This window comes from Helicoverpa armigera, chromosome 8, assembly GCF_030705265.1.
Source record: "Helicoverpa armigera isolate CAAS_96S chromosome 8, ASM3070526v1, whole genome shotgun sequence".
NCBI classification, from domain to species: domain Eukaryota; kingdom Metazoa; phylum Arthropoda; class Insecta; order Lepidoptera; family Noctuidae; genus Helicoverpa; species Helicoverpa armigera.
Genome location: NC_087127.1, coordinates 1,692,792 through 1,719,755, shown reverse-complemented (window position 1 = coordinate 1,719,755; position 26,964 = coordinate 1,692,792). Strand labels below are relative to the sequence as shown.

The 26,964-nt window shown below is 37.6% G+C and overlaps 1 protein-coding gene across 1 annotated transcript in view; it reads left to right on the top strand.

The window, feature by feature from the left end:
* Positions 1–26,964, top strand: part of Frl (Formin-like) — a 70,185-nt gene that overhangs the window by 1,009 nt on the left and 42,212 nt on the right. The window lies entirely within an intron of this gene.

Here is a 26,964-nt window from a genome sequence, read left to right as displayed (position 1 = left end):
ACAAAAAAAAACCACAAACTTCAATGAGTAACTACCCTGATAAAAAAAATCTAAATCTTCAAAAACTTTTTGGCAAACAATACTCTTCATAAAGGAATTCTGGATTTATTTACCATCCTAATAAACAAAATATATTTAAAAAAAATTGGTATGCATAGTCATGTTCCTTGAATATTGAAATAGCTTGAAGGGCTACAGATAGCTTTTGCCAGCAGTGTTACCCTATCCTGTGGAAACAACACACACCCAGATATAGAGGATCCAATAGGCTTTCCATAATAAATGGGCTGTCTAACACTGAAATATTTTTTTAAATGAATCCAGAGGTTCCTAAATTAGGGTTCAAGCACAAATATTGGCTCTTCAACTTTATAATACTAGTATGGTCTTACTTACTACTTTGTAATAATAAAGAGTTCCCAATACTCAATAGATTCTCTTTGTCCACTTAACAAATCTATACTAATATAATAAATAGGAAACATTTTTTGTTTGTTTGCAAGGGCTCCAAAACTACTGAACTGATTCTTGAACTGAAAATTCTTCCACTGTTGGAGAGCTATAGTATTCCTCAGTGTTGTAGGCTATATTTTATCCGGGTACTGACAGAAGTTCCCCTGGGACACGGGTGAACCCCTTGAAAAATTCTAGTACTCAATAAAAATTTTAGAAGCCTTTTTTTCGCTGATAAAAGTATTAGATTACTGTCTTACTTTAGAATAATAGTAAGTAGTTCCTCTTTTCAATCATCATAATGTACAAAGCTGCAAAGAGTTCCTATACAAGAAGTTGTGACAATACAATAGTATTATCTTTTTTCAAAACATATCATCGGCTACTATCAGAAGTTCCTGACACAGAGTGATAAGACAGTTGTTTCATTTCCTGTTTTATCTTGCATTTGTCATGTTTTCTAGGTTTTGTTTATTATGTTTATTGGTATTTGTTCCTAGAACTAGATAGTGTAGTCTGCGTTATTGTCTGTCTCTTGATATTGTGGACATTTTTCTGTAATGAGGTTGCATAGTTTGTAAAAAGCACTCTAGGTATTAGGTAAAATATTTTAATAGTCATTATTTAGTCTTATTTACAAAACTACATAGTGTAGTATGCAATTATTTTTAATTAACAACACAATGCATTTATAAAATCTGAGTTTTAAATAAATATTTCTATATTTAGGTAATGTTAGATAAGCTCAATGTGATGACCTTTACACGTCCCACTTCCTGTGCAAAACAGATAAAAATGTAAGTTCCATAGGCATCAAGCATGACTGATAAAAAATTAAGAGAAATATTATTATTTCCCAACAATATAGGGTGGTCCCATCAGTAATGAGACTGGCTTCAAGTTATTCATTTTTCATCATCATTCAGCCCTTATTCCAATATCAATCAGAGCTGGAGATGCATACTTTTGTATTTCATACTTCTCTGTCTCATAACATTTCCCAACTTAAAAAAACTTGTGAGCAATAAAACTAAGACTACTTCCCCTGAAGTTACCAGATTATGAATCCTAAAAGATACATTAAGTTATATCCTCCTATTGAGAAGTTGTGCAATAGTTACATGCTCTATTATCTGAATTACTACGAAAATAACAGATGTCTTAACATGTAACCATACCAGCTTGGTAGCACAAAAACAAATGAACTCCCTTACAAATAGTGTGACCGCGAGAGTACGTACGGCGACGTGTCGGGGGCTGCGTACGCGGCGTTATCGCGCACAGAGCCCCCATTGATGGCTGGCTATTTCTGTACTATCAGCGCCAGGAGATTGTGCCTGTTTTGTAGTATCTATAAATTATTTCTCTTATTTTGAAGGACTTTTTAACCTTACGTATTCCCTAGAAATAATCTCTCAATGATGTGTTGTTGATTTTTTTACGTACAAATTAACAATACAGAAAAGTTGAACAATCCAAATGAATGGATTACAAACGATACTAAAGACTGGTTTTTAGCTGTTCAGTCAGACAGGTGTAAGTATTTTTTGCAACATAGTTCAATCATAGTTGTAATGAAACTTTACAATTGATGAATCATCGTCAGCGCATGGTTCTCTCTAAGATCACAAATTGTCTTAAGTGGACGAAAATGAGGATAAAAACTATTTACACACTGAGTACAAAGAATTGTTGAATCACAAATATAAAAGCCAACAATATGGATTTAACTGAGCCAATATATTCCTCGAAACAAAACAAATCAACAATAATACCAGCTTGTTAATATGCAAATTAGTTTATTGACTCGGGAACTGACCTCAATGACTCCCAATCCCACTTGATTTATCAATCCGACTTTGAAGTTGAACCCACGAAAGTAAGTTGAACAAAAAGGTTGGTGATTCCTTTCTGCAACAAAAACAGGAACTCTTCATTACGGCAAGGTCATTCATTCGACTTTTTAACAAGTAAATGACAGTTCGTGAGTCATTGGAACTGGGTATTTTGAAATAGGGTCACCACGAGGCCTTGGGAGCACCAAGTAACGTATTATTAACTCGTCGGGTGATGCGAGGCACAACGTGCTGTTGATAGAAGTCATATTCGAATTTTTAATTGACTCTGACCGTTCAGGTACAGTGATCATATCGTCTATGTAGAATAGACAGACATTACTTAACAGCAAAGATCAAGGATAACAATAACTAGCCGAAAGTAGGTTTCGTATCAAATACTGTTCTAATAATCTAGATCTCGAATTGATTGAGATTAATCACCAATTTTAACAGCAGCCATCAAATATGTTGCATTTGTATTTCCATCTCTATTTGACGATAACTAAGCCCCTAACCAGTCACTTCATTATAAAGAACATAACATTATACTTTGTTTTGTCGATCTTATCCAGCATTACTTTCTCCAACTAACCGACGTCGTAAATTGTGTGCCTGCGTTGATCGAATCGGATTTTTATTAGCACTTACAAAGTTTAATTAAATAGGCTTACTTGGTTTTCATCATGGCAGAAACCAGAACGGCAGTAAATTGAGATGTGTATGTTAAATGGTGTGATGGCCTATTTCAGCCTGACTTTATAGTACAAAGTTGTCAACACCTTTCATTTAACACGACATTGGACAAAAGCAAAAGAAGTCCATTCATGTCTGAATCTGCTTTCTTTGAAGTTCCCAAAGTTCTTTAAAATTCCAATTGTATACCATCCTAATTAATATTTGTGTCTCACATAGAATGTGATCAACGTTTAAGTGGTCTGCAAACGTTGATATTATGCATGCATTGTATGCCAGTTATCCTTAATTAAATACATCTCATAGCTAAGTGGCATATCGCATCATGCTATAGGAAGTTGCCATATTAGTAGAAGTAGTTTGCGGTATGCAATAACTAATTACTCTTCTAAGGTCGCAGTCTTTTTTGTAGAATCTACTATTGCGTTACACACAAATGCAAACTTAGTACCTTAACACTTATAAGTTCAATGTTTTTTTCCACAGCCATCAAAATTGCTGATACTAAAACTCAAGCTACTTTTGTAATTTGAAGTATCCATAGCAAAAATAATATGGTGTCCAAAATTTGTTCCATTTCAGCAACTTCATCCAACATCTTCCTTCGCATCGCTGCAGCCCATGCATTATGCAATTACGTCACGCATATATGATAAGCGGCGTATTTCTAAAAGCGTGGCAACTTGCGTATCCCGTCTCGCGGCCTGTCATACAGGTTTTCTATTAATCACTGGCGCGACGTTCTTCGGCTGCATTCCTTCGACTATAGGGTGCCTCGGTGCCTCCAGCTCGGACTCGGTACAAATAACAGTTATTAGAGACGAGGTGATTAGATAATACTCGTGTTTGAAGATCTGCGCGGGATAGCGCTCTTAGCCTATGTGCTGAAATGTTGTTCTAAGGTTGATAGCATTCTTATTGATCATTTAATACTGGTTAGTCCGACTAATACAAGAAGGTGAATGATTGATATGTAAGAATCCATTGTTCAGAAGTCAATTCAATGTCATGGCCATGAATTGTTTTCTGAACAATGGTTTTAGGCGTAGTTATTCAATACATAATACTGGACATAATCAAAATAGGAAAAAAAATATGAATTACCAGACAAACAGGAAAATACTCACTCAGTTTCAACTCTATTGAAGCTTAGTTTTGAATATAGCTCCAGATTTGGCACTAGTAATACACGCTGAAAAAGTAATGAAATAGATGAATAATGAATACTCTAGGTACTAAACCTACCAAAAGGGAATTACAGGTGTCACCAGTCATCACTTACACGTTACAGGATTTCCATCCTGACGTTTACCATTTCGTCATCCACAGCATTGCTAATTGCACAGTGACACAACACTGCGTTAAAGGGAAAACTTCTCTTTTCCCTTTTCATTGTCATCCTAACCCGTCATGATCATGAATCAAGAGTCCGAACCCAGTAAAGTACTGACAGCTGACTCAGACATTCAAATCGCGGACGCAATAAAAACCTAACAGCGACAAACTACGGTATGTGGGCGACGTAATGATATCAAAAACACGACAATCGAATGCGACGCGGCGCGGGCGCATCGCAAGCGACGCCATGTCGGAACCAATCAGCACACAGCGACAAATCGCTGCGATCGACGTTTTTACGTCGCATTTTGTAATCGCAATCGTTTATAGTTTATAGCTGTCTGTGCACAAGATTAATGTTTCGATAAATCTTCTGAAGCAGTTGTTATGATATAGTAGAGCTCGTTCAGCTGATGTTACGACTTTTTAACTGTTATGAGACATTGACAGGCAAATTGCTCGGTAATTGTATACCTTGCAGTATTGTAAGTGCTTTTTGCGAACCAATCTCAGAAGGAAGCCTTTAAATAAGAAATTTTGAAGCTCGAGGCTCATTGGATCCATTGATGAAATTCTCATTAATTTTGGAGCTACGGACGAGTAGCTAGAACTGTCAATGGCTTTACCAAAATATGGTACACTATACATGTTATGCTTATAAACAAGTAATTATATAAAAGATTTATAGCATTTAATATCTGTATGCCGCAATAAACGGTTCTGGTTCTCCTTGTAATGGACTTATTTAACATGCGATTAATTCATGGAATTTGTGTCCTCGCTTCCATTGCTTGTAAGAGGTAGGTATGTAGTTAATTTTCCCTGTCGTTGTATGTATTCTAGGGGGTTTCCTGTACATTTGAGGTACCTATTTGTTAATTAAGCTATTGTACTTTTGTTTCAAAAACCATGCTAATAGATTTTATATTCCCCAAACGGAATTTCCCGGTTTATCGAGGTTGTCACGTTGGTTTGACATGCGTAGTTTCTTATCATCGTTAATACAACTTGAATGAAGTATATAAAAATAAATTAATGGGTAAGTAAGATTATCCTCATAATACGAAAGCATGAAATGCAAAGAAAAAAGGATCACGACAATCTCATCACGCTGAATGAGTTTGCAGAACGTGAAGGGGAGTGCTTCCATGTTAAAAGCCCTGTCATGCATTATAACGAAAGAGATTACATTTTTCAAGTAGCTGGCAACTTTTATTTTTTGGATAAGTGCCTCATAATTATTTTTGATATAAATGTAAGATTTATGACAAACAATACTCCATTCGCGTCTTAACTGCAAATCTGATAGTTTCCTTAAACTCGCGATAAAACCGTGACTGGTACCACTTAGTACTTCATTATTAAAAGTTAAACAATGCGACCAGTGTGCTTGATACAAAGTTGTAATAAATTAACTCTATGTTCGGTACTTCCGCTCTCTAACATCCTTTAAATTAAATGCATAGGAAGGATGCGCCTGCGTCGGTCGGAACTAACGATAGCCATTTGATGTTCTAATGAGGTCACATGATGTAATTAAAAAGTCACTGATGATGATATTATGCGCAATTAGCTTTTATTGCATCTTTAATTATCTTAGGTACAGCATTTAAATATGATGGTTGAAAATTACAAGTATTTGAGGACCTTTTACTATGTATATTTGCTGAAATGTGGCATTCGCACATAATTTATCACAGCCTGATTTCATTGTATCTAATAAAAAACTGCAAACTCATATTTTAGTTGCACAGAGCAAAACCTCAATCGCAGTCAACTCAACATTAAAATCATTAATTATAATAACTCAATAGTTTTTCATGACATTTGCAACCTACATTGAGTTGTACTGCGCAGTTACGCGGCCATGGCAGCAGATAGGGCTGTCCGTCATTAGATCCGATAACTGTGAACACCATGTATCATGTTGCAGGTAAGGGTACACCAACAATGATGGCGTGTGGCCAGGCCTCTGTCACTCGACGTACTTGCGCGCGATAAATGCCTACCGCTCGCTGGGTTACCGGTAGCCCCACGCGGCTCAGGGCTTTCAATAGTCGCACGCGCCGCGCGCGTTCCAATATTATTATATTTATTTCGTGGCATGTTATGCTGTTGGTTTTTATTAGTTTTTAGCTACCTAACAAACTGATGGATTATTTTGAGTTGTGTTGGTTTATATGCGACTATTGTAAGATTTAGAAACATTTTATATTTATGAACTTATCTAGTGATACTATTTTTTTTATATCTACTTTATGATTTTAACAACAGAGATCATTAGGTACTTATTTTACTTTAGATACCTACTTAGTTATATGAATTGTATTGTGAGTTTTGTAGCTCAAAACACATCTCGAGTGTAAGTATAGTTAGGCAATACAATAGTTAACTAAAGACAAATATTCTTGATATTACTTTTTATTTAAAAACTCAGTTTAAAAAAAGGCTATTTTAAAATAAGCGTAACCTTGTTTTCCTACTTAAATATTAATAAATTGTAAGAAGCAACCCTAAGCACGGCCACGGCACGGTTGCGGTCACTGAACTGTGCGCTATCGCATTGGAATAACAATCAAGCGATCGAGTTTTTAAGGTTCATTTTATAACGCAGCTAGGAATTTGTAGGTAGTTGGGGAACTTGTAGGTGCTTATAACAGTAGGTATGGACTTTTTTGTATGGAGTGATTTATCTGTTACGTAGTAACTATTATATAATCTGTGGTGTGGCCAACTGTGTCGTGACGTCGGCAATATTCACAGATAATAATTAAACACCTTGGTAATTGAGCTGTGCTGGATTTTCCTTTACTACCTTTTTGCTGTAATTAAAAGCCGGTGACATGTCCTTGGTTATTGTACCTACTTAGTCATGATTCTTCGTTATAGGTTTTTTTCTCAACTCTACATAATTTATTATAGCTTTTCTCTCTCAGAGTGTTGGCCATCATGTTTCGGACAAGGGAGTAGATAGTTTACGCCCACTTTCAAAACTACATACACGAATAAAACTTCAGTTCTTGGAGAATCGTGAAAAACCAAAGCTAAACACACCAAAAATATTTCTAAACATTCTTAACCACCTGGCCACTTTAAAATACTGGCCAGATGGGACATTCCTAATTTAGACCTAAAAAAACAAAATGACACGGCACAAGCCACGCTAAAGTGACAGTTTGCTGTTCCCCTTTGGGGCAAAAACTATGGGTTATTAATTACTCGGGAGGTCCAAGCAAGGTCGCCTGTAAGCGTGAGTCATCAGGACGGAAAACATGGCGAATAATAATGCGCAGCATGCGAGATCTAAGCACCGGCCGCTGATGATAATTAAGCTGCCAGCAATTATATTGTTATGAAATAATGTCCCGTTTTTTGTGCACTTTGTGTGTATGAGGCTGGTGAACGAGGACAGATATCAGAAAGGAATAGTTCGATGGAATTTAGAAAACGAGCTGCATGGGGGTGTTTGAAAGAAACTTGTAACTTTTCAAAATAGTTCCATATATGGGTACTGGACATTAGAGGAAGGCCCTCTTGACATTTTCAAAAATTAGGAAGTACATAGTTGAAATCGACTCATATTGTTTATTCTTTCTCATTCCTATAGTTCACGGAGTACCGCATTTATTATAATTGACGCAACAGAATAGATTCTTAGGCAATGTTTGTAAATATACAGAGCGGCTTGAATTGTAAAAATATCTCATTGTTTTGATATCTATTCACTGCTAGACATAACCCTATGAGATTTCATAAATATTCACCTCTAACGACTGGTATTTTATAATAGTGTTTTGAGTTATCAGAAATTGCAATGTTCTTGTAAAATATGTTTGGAATATTTCCGTTAGATCGGAATTAATTTTAAAATGAGGTTCCTTCATGAATGGGACCACAGAACTTTTATTTTCAAGGAAAAAGTGACTGATGATGATTGAGACCCTGGATCAAAACTTGAAGCTTACAATCATCAAAAAATAAAATTACCGAAGGTTCATTAAACAAAATAGCGAGCGTTCCACACTCGACAGCATATAGTTACTGCATTACTGCATGTAGGTTATTAATTACCTAGATAAAATTCTCACAGTGCACCGAGTGTGGACAGTTACACGAGGTGCGCGGGCGCCGTCACGGCCTAGACCCGCCTGAAGGTCGGCTCACGTACCGCTGATGTTGTTATTATTATTTATTACCAGATAACTTCAGCTGTTGGGATGTTGAGGTTAAAGAAAATGGGAAGTACAAATCATTGTAGATGGATTGTTTAGCTTCTTATCCGGCAGTGCTATCCGTTTGAAATCTAAAACAATACCCAATTCGACATTGTTTTGGCTGCATCATTCATTTCTCAGAAAATATTGGTTTTCGAGACAATATGCCCTCGGAAGTGTCAACGGGGCATTATTCACAAACACACATGTTTTCTGTTTGCCTGACTCATCTTTTACCTACTTAAGGCAATGACTACCCCACATTTCACCTTCATTGTTGTATGAACAATGGATCGCTCTAGTAAACAGAAATATATACTGCATAAATGTTACGTGTGTATAGGCATTGTGGTCATCCACCGTGAAATTACGAGTGTCCACGAAATACTACGGTTAGAATCGACGGATCGTAGTAAAAACGTTACGAAAGAAACCTTGGTTGTGATGTAAGCCCTTCGATGGGCTTCGCTTTTTTGGTAAATAGGAGCTTGCACCACTGGGTTTTCTGTTAAGCATGATGATTGATGCCGTTTCGACACCTCGTCGGTCGTGATGCAAAGGTTTTGATGTTAAATTCCTTATTTATATGTATATCAAAGTCTTTATACCCCAAAGGTAAGATTATTGTTCCTATTGACCGTATTGGAGCAAAGTCCACTTCGTGCCATTAGGGTTTAATGAATTGACATAAGCAGTTGCATCGTCATTGGGTTTTTAAGTTCGTCTAGTCATGACACGTTGTAGGGCTGACGTTATAAATATTCATATAATTACTCAATAGCTTATGACGAAAGAAATATCTTTAAGATTTGTCATCGAATTCATGCAATGCAAAGAAATGCAATAAAGATAAAAATAGTGACTGCCCAAGTCATTGAATGCAAAGATATTTTATGAAATACATACATAAACTTCTAATCAGGTAAAATACAGCTAGATAAAAAACTACAGAAAAAAATAACATGGTCAAAATTAATTCCCAGTAAAAAGAGCTGCTAGACCATAAAAAGGCGTCGGTTGTTTTAGCAGATTAAAGGGCGTAATCCTGTCACGAACTCACGACACATCGCGTGAGTGCTGTTCACTTGAGCATTTGAACCTGCGGTGAAGATCCTAGTGATTGTCAATGGTTAATAGTTACTTGACCGATTGTTGGTTATGAATGGGGATTGGCATTTGTTTTTTCGATGATGGTGATGATTTTTGTGACCAAAGCTGTTTATGTGAGCTGTTCCATACACAAACACTGCCACTGCTTCAAATCGGTCTAGTAATAAATAATTTTGTAGCAGTAGCATCCCCTCTAACACCTATTTGGTCTCCCTATGTTTTTTTTTCTTTTTAGATGCTCATTTTTATCTACAGTGTAAAGGTATGGGGCTCAAATCTTGGAAGCATCTGTACTTCAATTAAAAATTTAACTACAAAATATTACATTACATAACCCAAAAAGAAAACCATCCTTTACACTCAATTCATTATACTATTTAAAGTACAGTAATCAATGACAATTAATAACAGTTATTCCCTATCATCCCAGACATTAGGATAGATGACGTCACGCCGATAAGTCTTAGATAGCGGTCGAGTGAACTGTGGCCGGGTCAACGACCCCGGTCATTAACAAAAAACGCATCGACGAGCTACGCATGGTTCAGACCAACATGTGGAATTGGGATCCAATGTATTGGTGTACTATCTGATGTGGATACCTTTCAATATTGGTTCGCTTACGTAATCGAATGTGATCTTATTGAGTAAGTTTAGATGACATATCATTAGCAATAAATACTGAAACTTATTGATTAGCTATTAAATCTTTTATAGTCTCTTTTATATCTCACTCTAACTTTTTTATTGTTTCTCTTCGTTTTTCCTGTGTACATATAATGTGTAATCACATGAAAAACGAAATACTATCTAGGGAATAAAATCTGTGAATAGATCTCTGACAGAATCAAATAAGCATATCTTTGCGAAAAGGGACCATAAGAACTTGAAAATTATCAGAGGGCATGATCTGTTTATACTGGATGGTGTATGCATATATCCTATCACGTTATTAAACTATGTAAAGCTTTCCTTACAGTTTGTATCGCAGACTATGAGATGCTTACCAGCTTTTGTTGGATAAGAACTAGGGGAGACATGTTCCGATGTCAGTGTGTTCAAGTTTAATTGAAAAACTTTGAACTCGCCAATCTAACTTACACGGACATTGCAGGCTAGTTCTAATTAATAGAAATTAACCTTTACTTGCACTGTGGATGCAGTTGTGGCATAGCTTATGGAATAAGACATTTTTGATGTGTTGAATAAAGACGTTTAGAACGTAATCGGAACAGAATTTGGATCGAGGTGATGAAAAGTACAAAAGATTATATTATGCTACTTTTTCGGTTGGAGGGAAATCGTTAAACGACATCACTCCTTTAGTTAATGCTTGTTTGGATCTAAAGACTGAAAACTAGGCGTGAAGAAGATAAATCTAATAGGCTTGAGCCATTTCAGTGAAGCTTATCAGTTAATAAACCAATGTTCACCATAAAGGATAACAAGCTTCAGCGATCACCATTAACCTATTTCCTTGCCATAACATTATCGTATTTTTTATGCGAAAATGAACATTTTCGCCGAGCGACCAAATGTCAGGCGGGGACTTCTTTGAAAAAAATCCCATAAAAATTTAGGTGGCGACCAACGACATTTCTTAGTATGTTATGGAAATGTCAGTAGACATAGGTTTACATTCTTATAGTAAAATATTTTTGGTTACGGAGAAAACATATAATTGCAAGATGGTTAAATTAAATGTAGTCTTTGGAGGCATTCCTTGTACAATCATTTATTTTTCACAGACTGGACGGCACACAGAAATCTCCTACATTTAAATCCTGCTTTGTCCATATAGAAATAAACACTGCATAATATTCCCAACATTCAACCTAAATTACCTAGTTAACTGCTAATCCTTGCAATATCTTTACGATCAAGCACGGCTACAAATCTTAAAGATTATAATCTGAACCCGCATATCTGGTTAAGCGATGAGCTCAGCTAAGTTAGCGCATCGGAACATCAAACGCTGCACTCGCCAGCTGACTGGCATGGCGGCCATTGGATGACGTCATCACATGTGGCACCCAGCCCGCGACCTTTTCGTTTTGTTTCCTGCCTCCCTTTGTTGCTGGCCGGTTGATAGTCTTTTTTTTCATGAACCTTTTTGGATGTGTAATAAATATCGGGATGTTTTGTCGCTGGTTAACCACAAAATATGCATAATGTCGAATGCCTAAATGATTCAGTCTTGGGTCGTTAGCACCTCTGCAGAGCCAGGAACTTTAAAATTTTCCTACTTCTATCAAAATTGACCCTTGTCTGGTCATGTCTTCATAAAATTGGGCTGAGATAACTACGCATCGATAAACAGCACAAAATTTATATTGTATACCTTAACTTTATAATTAAGATCGACAGTTCAGATAGATGCATCAGTCATTGCACTGTGGCGCATGCTTGGCATTCGATGTCCCACATCGCAGTCTTTGATATGCGTAACATGTTCAATAAATAGTATTGTTGGCCTCTGACCTTTTGTTTTCGTTAAAAGTCATGGGTCATACTTATAGTGTCTAATTTCACTATTGTTACCAGGAGTAGAAGAATTGTTTAGAACTTTTGATTTGAAAACTATTGGCCCTTGAATGAATGTCATCATAGGTGTGTTCTACATGGTTATTATTCTAATATCGTCTTATTTTCTGTGAATGAAAACTATGATAAAAATGCATAAAACGTCCCAAAATTCAAGTCATCTAAGTGCCCACGTTGACTCTACCTTAGAATTAAGATTCATTCCCATATTGCTGACATCATTGTATCAAGTAATGATGACGACCGTAAAATAGCTAGCAACACAGTTTACATCGTAAATGTGAAATTAGTATTTAGTGCTTACTAATTAGGATTCTGTACTAGTAATCCTAAGTGGGGGAAGTCTTTTATGACTTGTTATAGTTTACGCCTGATCCATGTTAAGTAGCTGAGGATAACGAAGGCTATAAAATGTAGTGAATATTGTGAGAAAATTTTCTGCATCGTAATGTGAGAGGCGAAGAATGAATTTCAATTTCTTGTCAATCACCTTCACCCTTAATTGAGTCAAGGGATGCCTGTGCACCTCTAGCTATCTAAATAGGCCACGCGGGATGCAAAAAGCAGTCTTTCTAAAAAGAATTGCTCTAATAAAACTGAAACTTTAATTTTTTCGAAAGTAATCAGCTCAATATCTTACCATACGGTCTAGCGAAGTGCAATACACTCAACGAGATTGAAAGTCTGTAACGGACGGGTCCTAATAAATTGTCCTGACGGCATTGAACTTTTGCTCGTTTTTTCCGAATTTCAAACGCTTGTGCTGTAATAGAAAAACATTCATTTAGAAATCCATCTTCTCTAGGGTGAAATGTCAACGACAGTATTCCCCTCTCGCTTTCGAATTCGATCCTATATTGAGTTATTTTAGTATTTCTGTGAGTTTAGTGTTTCCGTATTCTGTATCAATAAAAGAACTTGCAATATCTTCAGGCGTTATAATATAAAGTTTTAGCTCTTTACACTCTCTCGTTCTCTCACTTTTTTATTTTATTTGATGTTTCCTCCTCTACTATGCTGGCTTACCCTTACATTACTTGTGAACCTAAAGCAACAGATAACACACCCATTTATTTCCCTAAATAGCCCTCAAATTCACAGCAAGTCAAGAAGGCAACCCACCGCCATTTCCCTGCTATTCTTAGCGTCGACGTAACAATAAAGTCGTATTAACGAGAGCAATCTCCCTAAAAGCCGTTGTATTGTCCTTCCCGCGCAATATCCTGGAGCTAATGACGTCATTGATCATGCTATTTTTGATCCACTTACGAATATTGTGGGATTGGAAGTGGGAATACTTGAGGCTGATTGGATTGGTACGTTCTGGGCTAGTTTTCTGTCCATTGATAGAGAAATGTACGGAAATTGGGAGATGTGCTTATACATGATATTGAGATCTTGTGGCTGTACATACCTACACTTCCTTTATTTTCCACAGTATGTTATTATTTTTTTCTGCAGACACAGTTACCGGAATGTGACATTCTTGTATCACCCGTTTTCCTTTTTCATAATGATAAATGATTTCCTGTTTTTCTCCCTTGCACAATGTTTTCGCTTTCCGAATAGCAATTTTATTGTAAACAATAGTGTGGCGTGACGAATGTTGCTCATCATGAGATAGTACCTACATCGGTATATAATTTCGCAACTATATGACATGAGTGTAATCATTTTGTCACGCTACTGGTGATGGTGTTACGATTACTATGCAAGCCAGTGTAGATCGTAATTGCGTTCTGGATTCCCACAGTAAAAGCGGTGAAAATTGCATCCAGATCACCGCAGTAATGCATGCCTTGTGAATTCTTCATGATGATTTTAAAATTAAATGCATGCTGAACGAAAAGATTAATCCCAAATTGGAGGTACAGATAGGCTTGATACGGAAGATCTATAAGAAAGGTTTTGTAGTGTAAAGACCATCAAGACATGACAAGCACAGGTCGCGAGTACGAGTCCATATGAAATTAACCTCTACAAACCAAATCAGCGTACAAAACCACACGAAGCGGCCCAGTTTCATTTCAAAATCACAAACGCGGACGTTTGCAGTCTCAACCAGTGATTGGTCTAAGCAGGATGTCGTTTCGCAGTTACGCAGATAAGGTTCCAACTTGCAGGCAAACGTCGCGTGATAGAACCCTGTCGTGTTGTGGACTGCGAAATAGGTTGCAGTGGACTTCCTTATTCTGATAGCTCTCGGATATTACTGAGCTGCGGTCATGCCAATGGGCTGGTCTGATTGTGCTTACTTTGTTGCAAAGACAGTTGTTTCAATACTCTTCTTGCCATGTAAAAACACTATAAGTTCAGCTTTGAATAACAATCTATCTAATAGCAGGTCGTTTTTACCCAATCAAACCATAACGAGGTTCACTGATCGATATAAACGCCATAAGTGTTCTCAATGACGAAATAGCGTACTTTTATAATTCCCTACTAAGGTCGGAACATGTGAATCACAAATGTACATAACGTTGCTTGCATTGCCAAATGCTTACCTTGTATTTATTGTAGCGTTGTTTTTATGTACTTGTTTGTTTCTTGTTACACAACGGTGTAATTGATATGGCCATTTGTGCTGGTCAATTGGAATTAAGTCATGGTCTTTCGGGCGAACCAAATAAACGCTATCTGATTTCGAAAGAGGTCCTGATCTCTTTAAGTGATATTGAATAATTGACGACTTTTTTGCTCCTGATTTTGATATGAATTTTTGTTTTGTTTTAGAGTCCTTAGTAGTATTGACTTTACACATGTGTGTTGTTACATTATTCTAGGCACGTTTGCACATCAAAGCTGTCTATCCAATATGACATTTTAAGTGCACACTTACACAATCCAATCACAGAAAACAGTGTCACGGACCATCCAATAATAATAAAATCATATCGAGTTCATAAAAGGAACGATTTTACGAGAGTTCCGATTCCTAGTATCGATTCATAGGAATCGGTCAGCAGTTAGGGTGATGCAATAAACATATGGCCGGCTGATGAATAACTCATTCATGCTCGAATTTATGTATGGGCTGCCAATGTAAGATTAGTTGTATCAAATGAATGGAGTTTGTAATTGCAAAGTTGCATAACGAATGAATATCATACATACTTAGTTGTTTGTGGGTTCGTACCTATATCATTATTTGTGTTTATCGTTCGACAGTTTCGCAAAATAATCCAAATGCTTGGTGCTAAGGGTTAGGAAAAGGGGATTCCCAGGCTTGTCTGTTTTTCTTGGATCTTCTACTTTATACTGATGTGCAAACATAACCGATAAGGGTGTAGGCGTTGCAATTTTTTATGCGACGTAAAATTATTAGCCAACTAAACCTTGAAACAAAACAATAAATCGATAAAAATACTGCATCATGTTAAACCAAAGGCAAATAATACGAACATCTTTCAAAGAACATACAATATGACTTTTTCACTTATTATTCCAGCTGCATATGTCCCTTTTATTCAAAAAAGCTCTGATGTCACTTGACAAAACTGACGTCAACTTATGTTCTTCGCATACAATGTAATGATTTTCGCAATACAATATTAGTTATCGCAAGACAGGCAGCGCACGAACTTAACGGACAATGATGGATACTCATCAGTGACAGTGACAACATCAATGAAAAGGCATATCTCATTAAGGTTACCGAGTATCGCTTGATGGTCACAGCTGTGCTTAATAGCAACATCTTTAAGTCCTCACACAGTCATGACAATACATGTCTTACATCTACAGTCTAATGCCCTTTTATATCGGCTCCACATTATAGTCGGCGTTGAAACACCTTTTGTCTGGTACGCGCACAAACACGAGTGAGTCAGCTATTGCGAAACATTTGTTATGTACCTCTTGTCTTATATACTGAGGACTGAGGAGTGTCTGTCTTGCAATGTTTGCCATTTTTATCAAATACATTTACTTGACACTAAAGATATGGTAGCGGTCCTTTGAAGGAATTGCGGAGGGTAAAATGTTGTAAATATTCGCCGTGATGGGTTTTATAGGTCGTCAAAAACTTTGTTCTAACCTAAGGGTTTTCCAATATCCCCTCGTTTGTTGAAAGCTTCTAAAGAACTATAAAAAGTTTTGTGCGTCTGTGCTAAAGGAGCTATTACCGTCCAGTATTTTAATAGTTTATGATTCCTTATTGTGTCTAGCGTAATTCTCTAGACTCTAGAGTCACAACTTTCCGGAGCCATTGGGTCAGTCTCCAGCACTTGGTGTTCCCAAAGCGGCTTTTCCCAATTCCCATTGCACAGAAGTTAATTTCCAATAAGTTTCACCGCGTAATTTTTTGGTCTGCGCAAACGTGTGGTTCCCAGAAGACGGGAAGGAAACGCGAGGCGTGATGCGCGTACATAATGCAAGTTGAATGCAGCCGCTGAGCACGAAGTGGAGGCGGCTGCTACTTTCAGATATGGGATTGTTTGTTATCATAATTATTTTACATACTTATGGATATGTTCAACTGCAACGAACTCGGTAAAATTGGACGTAGTTAGACCGTGAAATGAGAATATGTTCTTCATGCTGCCTATCAAAACGCACTTCAGCTACTGGTTCTATTTGTAGAAGTTATAAATTAATTTGTCTATTTTTAGCAGACGTCTTGAAATGATAATATCCTTTAGTGATCCTTTCGCTATCAATAGTGTAACCCGCTGGCTCTTATCACTAAGTGGACAGGCGCTTGCGTCACTGGCGCCTGGCGTATTATTTCTGAAGCAAACACACTTTGCTGCTTGCATGGTGAATGGTGATGTCCAATATTTTCTTTCTCACGCCTCTTGGTGACTGGGTTACTGGGATTTTAAATTGAGTTTCAATTTAAAATATTCTGTAGTAAGATTGAAATGATATTTCTTTTTATCTATATGCTAGACAATTATTTATACTTGCTTACTTTAATTTGCCAAAAGTGAGCAGATGACAATGAGTGTGTGTGACTCAGTGAAGTGTCAAGTCAAAATTCGTAGTTTGTTTATTGAATGTCCTACATATTTTTTACATTTCATTCTACATGTTTTGCTCGGTAGATATTGTTTTCTCCTCATATTTAACATTCGCAAGATTCCCAATGTTAATAACACAATCCATATAAGCACATTGAAGGTGCTATTTGTTTAAAACCGATATTTTATTTATTCATTACTGCCAACTGCTAGTTATGGCACATTTTATGTGTTTAGAACCGCTTTTGTTTGCGCAAGATTCCTTTGGTGTTTAATGTTTGTTATTGATAGGTGCTATTGACTCTCTGGTCTTTAGATACGTGAGGAATCCAATATATTCAATGAAAAATTATAGCTGTCTTTAATTTCCACTGTTTGTTGATCAAATACGTTAACATGTACTAGTCGATCTATCAGTTCTATCAAAATATTAAATCTTTTTGCTGCTTCAGTCAAACAGATAATGATTTTGTAATTAATACTTTAAGTGTTATTTCATTCAAAATAAATTGTCAATCTACACTAAGTTCTCGCAATAGAATAAACTAACTGAAGGAAATGCGTGACGCGTGGGTCTAAGCAAATCAATAGTCGGTGCATAAATAATATGCACTTGCAGCAATTTATAAGCAAAAGCCAGTTAACTCATTTGTGGAAAATTGTTACTGATTTCCGCATATTCTATTGGTGATGAACCATTGTTCATAGACAAGTAAGCTTGCAGCCAAGCAATAAATTGAACTTTTTACACCTATCATATTATCCTATGCGAAGGGAGCACAAACCATTTTGAAAAACTATTGAAAACGATTAAAGAAAATGTGCAGTCAGTACATCGTGAATGCTAACCCGTTTCTTTCGAGTTTGCATTTTGTATTTCCTAGGCCTTACTTGAGCACGCCTTGGCTCTTAGTAAGATCGTGTAAGGACGAATGAGGAGCTAAGTCGTGTACTCGTGTCCTTAGTTATCGGGATTTTACTGGCTTACACTTGGATGGAAACGATGTTTAATCGAGAACTGGTTTTATCGAGAGTATACAGTCGATTCTTTCAAGAGTTATTTTGAACGCATGCTCATTTTCTCAGTCTCAGTAAATCGTGATGGTAAACCATCTGGACATAGTGTGCGAAAAGCTTTCAAACCCTCATGATTGTGGAAACAGCTGCAGCGTGTATGCAAATGCCTTTACTCAATGTGCAGAGCTGTGCGAAACTCCTTACACGTGGGGCGCACATTATTCCATCATTTTATGTAGCTTTTGTATCAACACTTGTACGTCAGGACATTTCACAACGGTGACCTACAGTGCAGTATTTTTTATATAAAGTTATGTAACTTCATCAGATTATGTCCTAATTACTTAACTGATGATAATAACGAGCCCCAATACACTTGTGCTCCGCCCACCCATATCGCACCCGGAACAATAAACCGTGCCCTTTTCACTATCATAGTATGACGAAAACAAACAAATCATAAACGAAAAAATACACCCATTTGTGTAGCGGTGCTTGTACAAAATACTACAGACGTAATAAGCCCCTAAACTTTATTATGAAAGCTTTGTACCTTTATAAGCTGCATTTTTTGATACTTAAAAGCCTGCTTTTTGGGTCAACGTTGATTTATTAAGTTTATTATGCATATTGTAAAAGGTATACTGCTTTGTGCAAACGTGTTGCGAAATTAAGAGCCTTGTTAATGAGGCCCAAGGGTCCAATAAGCAAGTCGTCCAATAAGCGTAAAACATGTTATATTCTGAACGAACCCTTCTTTTATGAAAGCTTAAATACCTTATTAGCGTTAAGCATTTCTTCATTCAAAATTATGTTATTTTCTAATGGTGACCATTGATTTGGTTAAAGGGCTCATTCACAGCTATTTGCAGGCTTTGGTTCGATTGATCGCCAGAATCTTAAAATTGTCTCCCTTTTCTTTCTTCATATTTTGCTTTTCTACTTATATTTGTTGGCTGGTAAAACACACGCTGGTAAACCACAAGGAAACAAACAAAATGCTTAATGATCTGGGTCAGTGAAATGTGGCAACCCACAGATTACTTGCAAAACACGTACGTGCCGTATCATAGAGTTTCGCACTCCGCCGGTCGTGTCTATGAATTCGTATACTTTACGACGTGACGAACTGATTTTCCTGCGAGTCCTGATAGGGAAGTTGCCACACAAGTTAATAAGTTATTTTCCAGTAAACAGGCGTGGAGTTGAGAAATTTCTTACTAGAGGACGAGTTACTGTGGAAGTTCCAGTGGCTTCTGATGATATATTAGTATGTATGTTTATCTAATGTTGCCACTTAAACTTGGTTCAGAAACATTTCTTTTGTGTGTCTTTATAATGATGTGGATTAAATAAGGCACTACTAACAACAATTTACTAAAAAATATTAATTCGTAGGAAATAATGGAGGATGTTGTTGGGTTGTAATTTTCCGAGTCTAAATTCATAATAGCTCCTTATGTTTAGCAGACTCAAGCTTAAAAACTTGTGTAGTGAGGAGCAATCTTTCACAGAGTGTTGACCGAGCTGTGTCTAAGAATTTGCACAGTTTACGATGCTTGCAGAGTCACGACAAACCAGTTACGCGCAAGCTTTATTGAAGGAGTATCGTTGTGAAAGGATCAAGGATCATGTACTTTGGTGTAAGGACCAGTCAACTGATCTATGGAGGTTAGACTGAAGGTGTTTACTGAGCCATAAATCGAGAATGGGAGTTTTTTGATAGATGACAATGGGGTGACCTATGGTCGTAAGCGATCTTGCTTTTGCGACGCCGTCATAAGACCGAAATAAAAATTGGGACCGAACAAAGATTTGCGTATGAGGAAAATATGAGCCACATGCATTTAGGTAGTAAATCTTCCTTTCTATACTCCTGTTATGAATGTGTGAGCCTGCTGTAATATTATGCGCATATATTAGGGGTTGTTAGCCGCACCCTTGTAGCGTTTGTTTACATGTCGCTGATAACTGCGGTTATTTATGTACGGGAAACGAGTATAATAACCCAGCGTATTTAATTTGATATAACGTGGCCTGAAATAGGATGTAAGTAACACGTTGAAATGGTTCCCTTAGGAGTTATTAATTAAAAGTCTGTTATAACCTCTGCGCGAACCTTTAATTTGGAAAGTAATTAAATTACTGTTGTTAGCCATTACTGCCTAAGCTTCAAATTCATTAATGTAAACCCTTAATCTGATTTCCTTCCTAATTTCCCAACAGATTGTTTGCTATCGGAAAAAATATTTCACTTCACCATTTTCCTTGTATCTGGTTCCATCGCAATTTATAAATCAATTGGCTTCTTCCCCTCCTCATTTGAGAGGGACTGAGGAGAGACTTGAAAGCGAGAGTGACGTTAAGCCAGTCTCGAGTCGAGTGACATTACAAATAGGATCATATCGCATCCTATTCAGTGTAGGGTTGACAGGGATGAAATTGTTTCATGCATACTTGATGTGAATGGGAATGTTTATTGCTGTATATTTATTTGTGGAGTGTTGCCTCTTGTAAATGATACTCTTATGTGTAAATGATGCAGACAAAAACACGGTTTCTTCCTCAGTTTTTTGTATTACAAAATTTTACAATAAAGGCAGCCAAAACTCACTTGAAAGATATAAAAGAATTATGTTCAAACTGTCTCTTAAAACAACTTATCCAAAATAGACTACAGAAACACAACCACCATCCTTACAACTCCAGAAATAGCTAATCCCACGAATTCCCACTTTATGATCGTCTAACTCCTAAATACGTCATTTGAACAGAATTGTCGTAAAACAAAGCCATAGAATGGACATTTCAGAGTTACGTAGCCGTGTCATGCTGAAGGTTTCAGCCGTGCCCACTGCAAGGGGCGACGACCTGAAGGGTTGGCGAGCGAGGCGCATGATGGAGTCGGTAGCGTGATTGTGCAGTGTGAGGTGAAAAAACCTGTCAGGAGATGTGAAGTTTTGTCACGCAGGGTTGTGTTCATTATGTTATGTAGATGATAGAGTCACTAGCTATTTCCCGCAGTCCCACCCGCTTCTCAAAGGGAACTTCTTCTAGCACTCGATTAAAATGTAGCCTATGTCGTTTCTTAGGCTCTGGATTATCTGTGCACCAATTTTCATTTAAATCGCTCTTTGACGTGAAAGTTTGCAACTTTCACTTTCTTCAAAGAGCTATTAAGTTATTTTTCTCATTTATAAAATAAATAAGGATTCAGTTTAAGTTTTGTATTACTTTTTACAATTCTTTGATGTATTCGTCTCCGAAATGCTATGATTCTTTTTTAAACTCTCAAACGTGATTTAAATATATCCCGCTTTCAGCTTAACCCTCACACCGCTGCAGGCGCCACAGACGGACGAACTTAACGAATCAATTGTTTCAGCGTACTCACTACGGGTATTTAGGGAGTGGGTGGCCCTTTCAATCGCCCTTTAAGTGCACCCAGTGTTGTGTGAAGGCACAGCTTTAGGCTATATTGTTGTAATGGAAAGTGGTTTCTTGTATGGCTTGCTTATGTTTTGTTTTGGTTGATTTTTGTGCTTTTATTACCATCTCGCCACTTGGGACCTCGTCTTAAGGGCTAATTTTCATTTGTTTAGAATTGCTATTGATTAACCGGTTAGATGTCTGAGCGCAGATATACGCGTGACACAATTGATTTTCTATTGTTTTATAATTAGCGACATTACAAGAGGTTAATGCATTTAGGTATGTTGTCTCTATAAATCTTAGCCGTCTATATATTCTTCAATAGTTATAAAACAATACGGCTGCGAAATAACAAAACCCAGTATCTGCACAAAACCAAATTTTACAGGAGAGCCGAAAAACGATTTCATATCTTTGACAGCTTGCCGTTTCAATAATATTAGTCGTACCGTCCTGGGAGTGATTGCAAAATTTGAGGGAGATAACAGGGTTTTAAAAAAAAGTGTTTTAATGCGTCTATCACCAAGTATGTACGTAGAGGAGCAGTTACTGATAAAAAAATTGTTTTCTTAGTTCTAACTTTTTGAGTGTGACAATTTCAAAACCTAGTAAGATCACTTGCTTTGTTTTCATCTAGTTCTAAAATATACTGAATGGGGACAAAATGCAAATTAATAGACCTAGTAAGATCACTTGCTTTGTTTGCATTTAGGTCTGAATTTACTGAGTAGAAACTAAATGCAGTTTTATAAACCTAGAAAAAAGAAGAAACAATAAAAAAAACAACGAAATAGTGATAAGCAGTTTTAATGAAAAAGATAAAAAAAATAGATAATCGGAAACCAAACACTACTTTTTCTCAGTACAAAAAAAATAATATTTTTTAAGATTGGCATGGTCAAGGGATTGTGTTTTTTCATAACGTTCGGTACGGCCGCGGGCCGTACACTACCTGAACGTGCCCCAAAGGGTGATAGCCATTAGGCTAATCCGGGGGTACCGCATGATCTCCCGCGAAGCAGCTAGCCTACTAGCCGGACTGCCACCATGGGATCTGGAGGCGGGATCTGGAGGCGTCTTCTTGCGCCTGTACGACTGGCGCGAGGAGGCTCAGCGCCGGGGGGAAACCCTGTTGCCGCGGCAAGTTGTCGAGCAGCGGGCGGAGCTCCGGCGCGATCTCATGGTGGCCTGGAGGGAACGACTGTCGCAACCCAGTGCAGGGCACGCCACCATCGTGGCGGTAAGTCCCCTCTTGGACGAGTGGCTCGGGAGGAGTCAAGGCGCCCACACGTATCGCATGACGCAGGTCCTCACCGGACACGGTTGTTTCGGGAGGTACCTGCATCGAATCGGTCGTGAGGAGGCGCCCGGGTGTCACCACTGTGCGGACAGCCCCGAGGACACGGTGGACCATACAGTCCAGGAGTGCCCTGCGTGGGAAGGGCACCGCCGAGTACTCGTCGAGGCAATAGGCGGCGGCGACCTCTCGCGTCTGGCCCTGGTTCAGGCCATGGTCCGGGGCGAGAGGAAATGGGATGCCGTCGCCTCCTTCGGCGAAGCAGTCATGCTCGAGAAGGAGGCGGAGGAACGTCAGAGAGTTCGCACCTCTCATCCCGGCCGCCGCGCTGGACCAGGTAGACGCGGGCGCCGGGTGTCGCGAGATGACTCCCGGCCACCGTAGGCGTGGGTCTGTGGGCGGTGAGTTCGGGTGGCTGAGCATCCGTCAGTCTGCTTAGACGACAGACCCGTGTCGACGGCGCGCGTTGTTCCACGCTCTCCTCAAAGAGATGTCAGCAACCCCAGCGGGGCCCAGTAGGGCCAAGGCGGGTTGTTCGAAAGAGATACCGTGGCCCTGGCACATAAAAGGCCCACGACGGAACACGACGGTTTTTAGTCAGTAAGAGTCTGACACTCCCTCACCGCTGCTAACCCACAGCGGGAGGGTTCATTTGATGATTTTTGACGTCGTTAAAAAAAATGCCTTTTATTCATTAAAAAATCTTGGAAAACAAACAATCTTGACAATATTATGCACTGAAGCGTACTTAAATTTCACCATGTTGTTCTTTTAAAGCACTCAAGATCAATTTCGACCTATAAAACTGATTTTTACTCATTTTTAGAGACAAAAACACGCACTTGCAACGACTTCTTCTCACTTACTAAAGTTGCGCGGGAGTTTTGACGTTTATTACAACCATTTCATTGGCTTAGTATCTACATGAACCATTTTATATCCAAGTAACTACAAGCACTAACTAGGTTTTTAAAATGGTTGATGTTAGATACTATGTTTTAATCTTGTAATTTTTGCATTTTGAAAACGTTTACTGTAGATACTAGGTTTCCGACTTTGTGTATCTTCGTTTTTGTCAAATTTTTGGGAGTTTTTGCTATCCTAGTATGTGGAGAGTGGTCTATAAGGTCGAAAAATGCAAAAACACGCTTTTTTAAAAAAATGTCAGATACTAGGTTTTGAAATTGCACAGCCGAATAGCTTGTTTTAATTCCAATTTCGGAATGCTTTTGTATTGGGAAACGAGTTGAAGATAATTATTGTTCGTGCCATACATACTCTATTCTTTTTGTGTTACATAACATACATAGGTATATCTTAAGGTTAGCAATTTGTCCTCATATTCGTACTGTTAATAAAACCTCATTGTTCATCTTCCTAAGAATAAGTCCAACGAATATAATTGTACCTTTCATTGTTATCAATATCTTCCCACACTATTAAAGGTCTTGGAATGAAAAACATTATTTCTATCGTTTGCTTAAAAACAATATGAGTCACGTAGATGCCATTTGAGTTTGATATTCATAATAATGATATGTCACGTTATATGGGTTCGTGACATATGTACACACAGTTACGACATACATAGAAATGTTTAGTGAATTAAATACTTTGAATTCGTTAATGTATGATATCATCGTTTTGATTTAGCTGGAATTTTGACTCATGTATTTTTGGGGATATTTAATCTAAGCAGTGTAGATTAAAAGTGAGCATATCCTTAGTAAAGTTTGCCAAATTAAAAGGCACCTCAGGGCATCCTTTATTTCTTTGGAAATCACAGTGATTTGCAATGTTACAAGTAAAAGTGAATCCCATTTAGAGACACCGATAACTATATGTATAAACCAATCTTTTAAACGAATCGATTTGGGTGAAAATACCATTTCTGGTTCTGCGTTCAATAAATTATGCATAAAAGGTAAAGCTATCTTACAGTTTCTATCTCTGTAATCCACTAGTGCACATAAACAATGAATTACATATTACTTACACAAATAATCTTGATAAGACCAAACCTGCCTCATCCATATCACGTTACTCTTAGATTTAATCGTTCTATTTCACTAATTGGCGACACAAATGAGTCGTATTCAGACAATTAACGTGCCGCAGCCGGTCAGCCAGCTACCAACGAGGCTGAAACACTACTCTTCCGTTTTATTCTAGAATTTCAATAAAGTGGTGACAATCTCACATTGCTCTGGTCTATATTTATAATAGAAAGTGTTGATAAAACTGCCTATACTTTAGCTATACTCGTCATTCAATTTCTGGGATTCAAGTCAATTCATCGGAGACCAGCAAATTAACTTGGAACGAACCACTGTGTCTGATGTTGAGAACCTCATGAAAATCCGTTCTGTAGTTTCTGAATTCATCTCAAACATTTTCATAGACAGACGTGGTTGTAGATTTTGTTTAATAACATGTTATGATATGTAGTCATTAAACGAACACTTCCCCACATTTTTTGCTTATCAGAGTTCATCTTTGTTCTAACATTTGTTTGTTGTGTAGCGCAAAAATACTCTGAATAATACTGTGAGAATCGACACACTAAACCGTAAAGTTAATAGTAAATTCTTGTTTGTTACAGGTAAGGCTGAATGGCGAATCAACCACAACGAACTGGATATTCCATATAATATTGGATTTAGCACTAATTATACAGTACACGAATCAAAATCAAAAGGACTTAAAAGGGCCCAACGAGCAGCTCATTTCAATCTGCAAAATAATTTACATAAGATACTTTCCGGCTCAGAAAAGGGATTCCCGTTGCCCAATCAAAATAATCTGCAGCCAAAAAAACACCTAATGAATAAAAGCTTAAAACCAAAGCGTGGTTTTGCCGCGTCGACCTTAATAATGTACTGGGTAACCCAGATTTAAGCCAGTCGATAGAACCCGACCTTTAGCTAACTGATTACGGGGTAGCCCCTAATTCTAATGAAGAAAGAATAGACTTGGTTTTTGTTCGTAGTTGTAAACGAAAAATTATTGAATTTTTGAGTACTGATCATAATTAATGAATTCATGTTACCGACAGTCACTGGCTTATTGCTGGTTTGGTAAAAAAGGCAGGTCGCCTTGCTTATTGTCTGGTTAAGGATAGATTGGTTGGCTTAATATGAGGCTTTTCGAGTACAATAGAAGTCTTAATGTAACATAAAGGAATTCGCCTAAAAAGGTCTTCCAGGGTATCCGAAAATTATTTCCGTGAAAAGGGTTATTGTTACGATGCCAATTGATATTGTACCAATTTCTTTTTAGTAAGGTAGAAGTTATTCTCCGCATATTCCTTACAAATTATTAAGGATCCCAGTTGAAACCAAGAGTACCCACAACTTTCAACCTGTACCAAAAGTGTGAGATCAATCGTTTACCTAGAACCAAGTTAATAATATATTAACGACGTCCAAGGCACCGAGGTGGGCGTCTAACGGGCGGCGACAATCGCTCCATTATGTCCGCACCGGGCGTCGAACCCGCACCCACATGCTTGTCATTACTGCTGCATATCGGCTGTGGGCCACACTGCACAAGTTAATGAGATCAGGAATAGTAGCTTACTATGTTAGCTCGGGATGAGCAGATAAGGGTGGGTAGATCACATCACGTACGCCGTTCATTCACTAGTGTTCTTGGTATCAGATACTGAAGAAATGACTTAACGTTTCCGATAACGACACGGGAACCATTTGGCCAAAAATTGGATTTAGGTAAACCAGAAATTTTCGTAAACTTGTCAATGGCCATGGACACTAAAAACACTGTTGTAAACTTGCTAAAGGAACAAAGCACTTGTATGAAATAATACGTCAAGATGTAAAAAAAAATATTATTCATCTAATAATTTGATGCGTGTCAAAGGTTATCTATTGATAATGATGATGACTCAATATGAAATCTATATACTTGTGTTTACAATGCTATAATGTAATGCCAAAGCCAATGTCCCTTTCTTTGTTTCTCATCGCGATAACTTAACATTCCTCTCTTGTCTGGCTTACAATCGCACCTATGACACAATATTAGTCACATCTGCATCATGCGCGAAC